The sequence below is a fragment of the Bradysia coprophila genome, chromosome II (assembly GCF_014529535.1).
Source record: "Bradysia coprophila strain Holo2 chromosome II, BU_Bcop_v1, whole genome shotgun sequence".
Lineage (NCBI taxonomy): Eukaryota > Metazoa > Arthropoda > Insecta > Diptera > Sciaridae > Bradysia > Bradysia coprophila.
In genome coordinates, this window is record NC_050735.1 from 7136055 (window position 1) to 7142199 (window position 6145).

Sequence of the window (6145 nt, forward strand, 5' to 3'; positions counted from 1 at the left end):
TTCGCTGAAACTTCAAGGCTTCCCTCAGTGTCTCACTAACACAGTGCAAAATCGTCCTTAGGAACTTGTTAAAGCAGCGTTAAATCGTCACTAAGGATTTTATTATCACAGCGTTAAATCGTCCCTAAAGATCTTATTAACGCAGCGTGAAATCGTTCCCGAGGATATTATTAACGCAGCGGTAAATTGTCCTTATTGTCATATGAAGAAGAATTTTTTTTTTCGGTTCATTAGTTCATTTAAAATTCAAATTCTAAAGCCGTCTAAGGTGTTGTTCTAAATAAATCTTTTAATTGCAATTCATCAAAATTTACAACGATAAACAAATTTCTTCAACAAACGTCCACGTAGTATGTATGAAATGGCTGGCAGACAGCTTCTTTACTGCCTTACTTCGGATATGTATATTTCAACGTCTGACATGTATATCGTACATGTTCGACGTATAAACATACGAGTGACACGAATAGTCACGACCACTATGTATGATTATAAGTCGGACACGATATACATGTTAGACGGATATGTATATCCAAACGTCTAACATGTATATCGTACATGTTCGACGTATAAACATACGAGTGACACGAGCAGATTATACATCGGACATGCACGATATTCAGACGTTGGAATATACATATCCGAAGAAAGGCAAATATACAGCTGTCTGCCAGCCATTTCATACACACTGGACGTATGTTGACGAATTTTTTTTTATCAGTGTATGAGGGGAACACAACAAACTTGTAAAATTCAAAAAAAACATGAACGGATTTTTTACATGGAATTTTCTAACACACCAAAATCGTTCATTGAGATTCCTTGATTTACTAATTCAATGATTATATTTCTATAAATATGACATTAGCTTCCCATCTATTTCATATTAGGTTCCACAATTTCATCCGCATTAAACGAAAGTAACTGCTATTTTTTAAGCTTTTGATCAATGGTATTTTTCAGGTTTTCAGTCACATGCGTATGAGCTTCAACACGAGCCATTAATAATAATGAAAAAAAATTAATTTTTCGTTCCAGGTATAACCGCATCAGCTGCAACAATATATACAGTTCACCATAAATTTGAAAATATCCCAATCACCAATACGACCAATAAATCATGATAGAGAAAAAAAATGCGAATCAGCAACGTAACGACTGTGTAATCATAAAACAAAACAAAAAATGTTAATGAACAGTATATACCGTTGGTGAGCGTGAAAAAAAATTTCATAAAAAAAACATGTTAATACTATACCACAGCACACCATACTCACTCATATAATACACATTAAATTATTAAATGTACCTTTGGGGTAAAAAAAAAATAATGAACGTACCACTGCATCTACCGAAATAAATAAATTAAAAACTTAATTTCAATGTAATACTGCTTGTTGATCTGATCATAAAATACATAATAAAATAGAAAGGAAACCAGTGCGATATATGTGTTTGTGTAAAGCTCATGATAATGTTTATAAAATGAAGTTTTAACATAAAAAGAAAAAATTCAGAAAATATTTGTGATATTGTAGTTAAATTGAAAATATGTTGCAAATGCTCCACATTGTTTCATATGATGAGAAAAATGGAGTGGAGCTTTCTAGTTCGAAATATAGAACTTTTTTAATTATTTTATTTTGTAAATAATAATATTGTGAAAACCCAGGGGGCGGTTGTGGGTTCCATATTATTTTATTTATTATGAAAAGAAGCATTCGTCAAACGGATGTCAATCGGTTCATTTGATTTAATTGCATTTTCAATTTGTACATGAAAACCTTTTAACGTTTTGTTTGTATGCATTATGGACACCACTCACGAGATATCAAATTTTAAAACAAAATTTAATTTTCGACCACAGTGAAAATATTTGAAAACGAAACTTTCGCCAAATTATAAACAGTCACAATATTCAGTTTTGAAATTAACCGAAATTGGAATTGCTAAATGGAAATTAAAGTTTACCAAAAGTTTAATCAATTTACCGATATGAAATTACATTTTTAACGATTAGAAAACCAGTTCCACCAAAAATAGAGTGTCAGAAGCAGAAACAAATTTCATTTTCATCAAAATTATTCAAGCCATCACTTTCAATAGGGATAACCTCGTTCCATTCCACTCCACAGCCTCATACTATTCTACAGCATCATTGAACCATTACAACGGCAAAATTCTTTAAACTCAAAAATTACAGAAATTAAAATCAGCAACGACAAAAAGACCCTTACGTACGTCGCCTGAATAATGCAATTATAGTTATACCTTCCACCGTGTGGTAATAGTACATTACTATACCAATGAAGGAATTGTATATATCGTATTCAGATGAGTAGTCAGAGGTACTTTTACTCATCGTGATACGAGATATCAAATTCCTTCACTGGTATACTACGGCGTTTACTTTACGAGCGAGGGAAAGACTTTTCCCGAGTGAGGGAAAAGGCACATTCATTCCCTAGTAAAGTAAATGCGTTTTTAGTCAGTAGATGTCTAGATTGTCACTCGGGACCAAACAACGTTTGTCCAAAAAAAAAAAAAAAAAAACAATTTAACAACAAGTAAGTTGATAGCGGCCTCGAATGACAATCTATAGACGTATATAGTGACTAAAAATGCATTTATCACACGGTGGCATAAATAACTATTGTCACATCCAACAACTGCATTCTTAAGTAAAGATGTAGCCAGTCAGACATATATCTATAAAGTTTCTTCAAAATGCTCAAGGAAAGTTTTCACACCAAAATTCCGAAGGTGAGAGAGGAACTTATAGCCATTAAATGGAAAATCAAATTATAACGAAAATTTCAAAGATTTGCATCGCAATGTTTGTCTCGTGGTTATGTCTCCTTCTGTTTAGAATGTACCGTTTAAGTGTTGGTATTCGAAAGTTTTTACATAATTTAGACAAATAGTGGACAATTAAATCATCATAACAATTCCCTCGACTACTAATTCCCGCACTGTTGTGTGACTAATGTTAATTTTCTCGTCATCCAAAATTAACAACTTAAACGCAATAACTATCGTGCAATGCAGTGGTTTTCTGCTAATTCGCACACAAAACAGGTAAAATTGAATGTAGTTTAAACTCTAATTGAATTTGATGTAACGAATAACGATTCTAAGAATTTTCCGGGATATTGCCGGAATCTGCAATGTATGTTTCGGAGCGTAATTCGACTGAATGCATTTTCTGCACATTAACTTGCGCTTTGAATTTTGTTAGCATTAAAATGATACACACTCACGGAATTTTGAAAACCGACACATTTTCTGTTTCGTGGTTTATTGGTTTTTTGTGAATTTTGCATGTATTTTGATATGGAGAAATCAGAAACGCAGGTAAAACATAGAAACAGAAAATGTGTCGGTTTTCAAAAATCCGTGTGTGTAGCAATGTTGAAAACAACGGCTCCAAAGTTTTATTTATTTCAATTTATTTGCTCGTTTAGTAAAACGAAAGGTCAATACTGCTCAACGTCAGTTGCTACAAATAGTTTTTCTCATTTTTCTTTGATCATGAATCATGCCCGCACGTTAGCAAGCGGGCGTGACGCAAGTCCATTCCCAAAAATGTTTTACATTAAATTTTAGGACTCCCGGAAGTTTCCATACAATGCCATATAACAGCGTGTTTTGTGTGTGTGTGTGTGTGTCAGAAGTAATTTTTTTCAGCTAGTAATTATGAATTATGTTTGGTAAATGTTGGAAAAAGTGTTTTCATGGATTTGGGTTATTTTCGTCATGAGTGATGTGTTCCTAGGTTGGTTCGTAAACTTTGGTATGAAAGATGATTCCTCTGGCACTCCCTAACTTCCATCGGATTTTTCGATTGATTTGGGTTATTTTCGATATAAGTGAAGTGTTTAGAGGTTGGTTCGTAAACTTTGGTATGAAAGATGATTCCTCTGGCACTCCCTAACTTCCATCGGATTTTTCGATTGATTTTGGTTATTTTCGATATAAGTGAAGTGTTTAGAGGTTGGTTCGTAAACTTTGGTATGAAAGATGATTCCTCTGGCACTCCCTAACTTCCATCGGATTTTTCGATTGATTTGGGTTATTTTCGATATAAGTGAAGTGTTTAGAGGTTGGTTCCTAAATTTTGGGATGACAGATGATTCCTCTGGCATTTCCTAACTTCAATCGGATTTTCCGATGGATTTTGGTTATTTTCAATATAAATGAGGTGTTCCGAGGTTGGTTCCTAAATTTTGGGATGACAGACGATTTATCTGGCACGTCCTAACTTCCATTAGATTTTTTGATGGATTTTAGCTGTTGCTGTCATGAGATGCTTAAAAAACTAGTGACCATAACCATTAAACTTCCAAAAGAACTGATATCCACCAAAAAAAAACTCCAAAACCTGTACGCAAGAGTTTTATCAACAAAATAATGTTGCGTCACTAGTGGCAGATGAGGAAACTACTGTTAAGAAAATGGTTAAAATAGGGAAAAATATGTACTGAAAGAATGAAATTCTATGGGAAGAAAGCCGAACCATCTGCCACTAGTGACGCAATATATTTTTTTTGTAAAATTTTCTTTCTAAAATATTTTGAGTAAATATTTTGTTGATAAAACTTTTGCGTACAGGCGCAGAATGCGTCACCCTCAGCGATATCAGTTATAATGTAAGTAGAAACAAGGACTTGCTTCTCACTTTCACCCTTTAGGTTTTTTTTTTTTGGCGGATGATGGAATTCTATGAGGTTGAATTTTGTCAAGAGTGATAAACACTCAGTGCCGCATCACCATAGAGACCATGGTTGAGTGCTTTGGAAAAGTAAGGCACGGAAATATGATTTAGGATAAATGAAAAAGCCAATTTTCACCACTTGCCTAATTATGATAGATGTGGCACTAAGACTACAATTTCTTGATAATTACCAATCTCAAACTGTATACAAATACAGGTGATATTGAGATGTACAACAATTAAACGAAAATTGTTTCGGTTCGAATTGGCCAAACACCCAATGGTGTTTCATTTGACAATCAATCTTACGCAAATTATTTTGCAGCATAGACAACCATGGCTCGAGGTAAGAACAAAGTATTACGATTGGATTATCTACAATATAAACTTATCAAAACATTTATCTCAAATTCAATCTCTGAAAATATCAAATTTAGCAGACTTTATCTGATTTCCTGCACCTCTGCCATCATATTCTGTATGCCACATATTATCTCTAAATACTAAATACTTTTTGAAAAAGTTGATGAATAACTTTTGCTGGAGCTTAGCAAAAATTTAAAAGTTTGAGCACAAAAGACATCGAAAAAGTAGAGCAGTGGCATGGTTATATCTGCAGAAAAAAAAAGCCTGACAACGGAGCCATAGTAAAACATTCAATATAATATGGAGTATGTGCGTACGATACGGCTGACAGCCGCAGCACAAATAATTTATCTTTCCATAAACATCTGTAACATACGATCAAATTCATAATAAACAGGAATCGGCTTATATGTACGCCGGGCCAGACCTCCAGACAAATTGCGAAAATATTGTTTCACACGAACGTAAATAATGCAAAGACGATATCGAATCAAATATTTATATATTATCCAAACATGTGCTTTTCATCACCATCATCAGTGTCTTCATCACCATCATTGCTGGTTGTACGACCGACGATGTATACGCACAGTTTTCTTCGCACTTTTTCGTTGGTTTTTTTTTCTCGCTGTCATGTTCCATTAAATTCTGAAATGAGTTTGTTATAAAGACTCTCTTTAAATTCGCCTCATACACAGACACAAAAAGTCATAAAAGAACTTAAAAGGTTTTTTTTTTGACTGAACAAAAAAAAGTTTAATGCTTTTTTGTGGGGAGACACAACGGGAAATGGAATAGAAGTAGTGGTGTAATGCGAATGGATATAAAATGGTTCCATGGGGTTCCTTCAGAAGGAAAGGAAACGTTTTGTTTAAGTTATAAGAATTCGGGAAACCTTCTTTTATCAGAAAGAAAGTACAGGCAACTTGACAGTCTTAAGATTAGTACAGAGTTCGTGAAAAATGCACGCAAAATCGACCTCTTCAAATCTGCTTGCAAAATATGACACAAAATATATGAGCCAGCTGTCAAATATTTTGCAAACACCGAGTAAACATCAGGTCT

General features: G+C 33.8%; 1 protein-coding gene across 2 annotated transcripts in view; it reads left to right on the forward strand.

Moving 5' to 3' along the window:
* LOC119069901 (TWiK family of potassium channels protein 7) overlaps positions 1 to 5289 on the forward strand; it is a 146626-nt gene extending 141337 nt beyond the window's left edge. The window contains exons 9-10 of one of the 2 annotated variants that reach the window (XM_037174121.1): positions 1039 to 2487; positions 5280 to 5289. The gene's annotated coding sequence lies outside the window, so the exon portion shown is untranslated. Of the gene's footprint in view, positions 1 to 1038; positions 2562 to 5279 lie in introns of those variants that run through there. The other variant, XM_037174113.1, reaches the window with a different exon arrangement.
* The last annotated feature ends 856 nt before the right edge of the window (positions 5290 to 6145 follow it).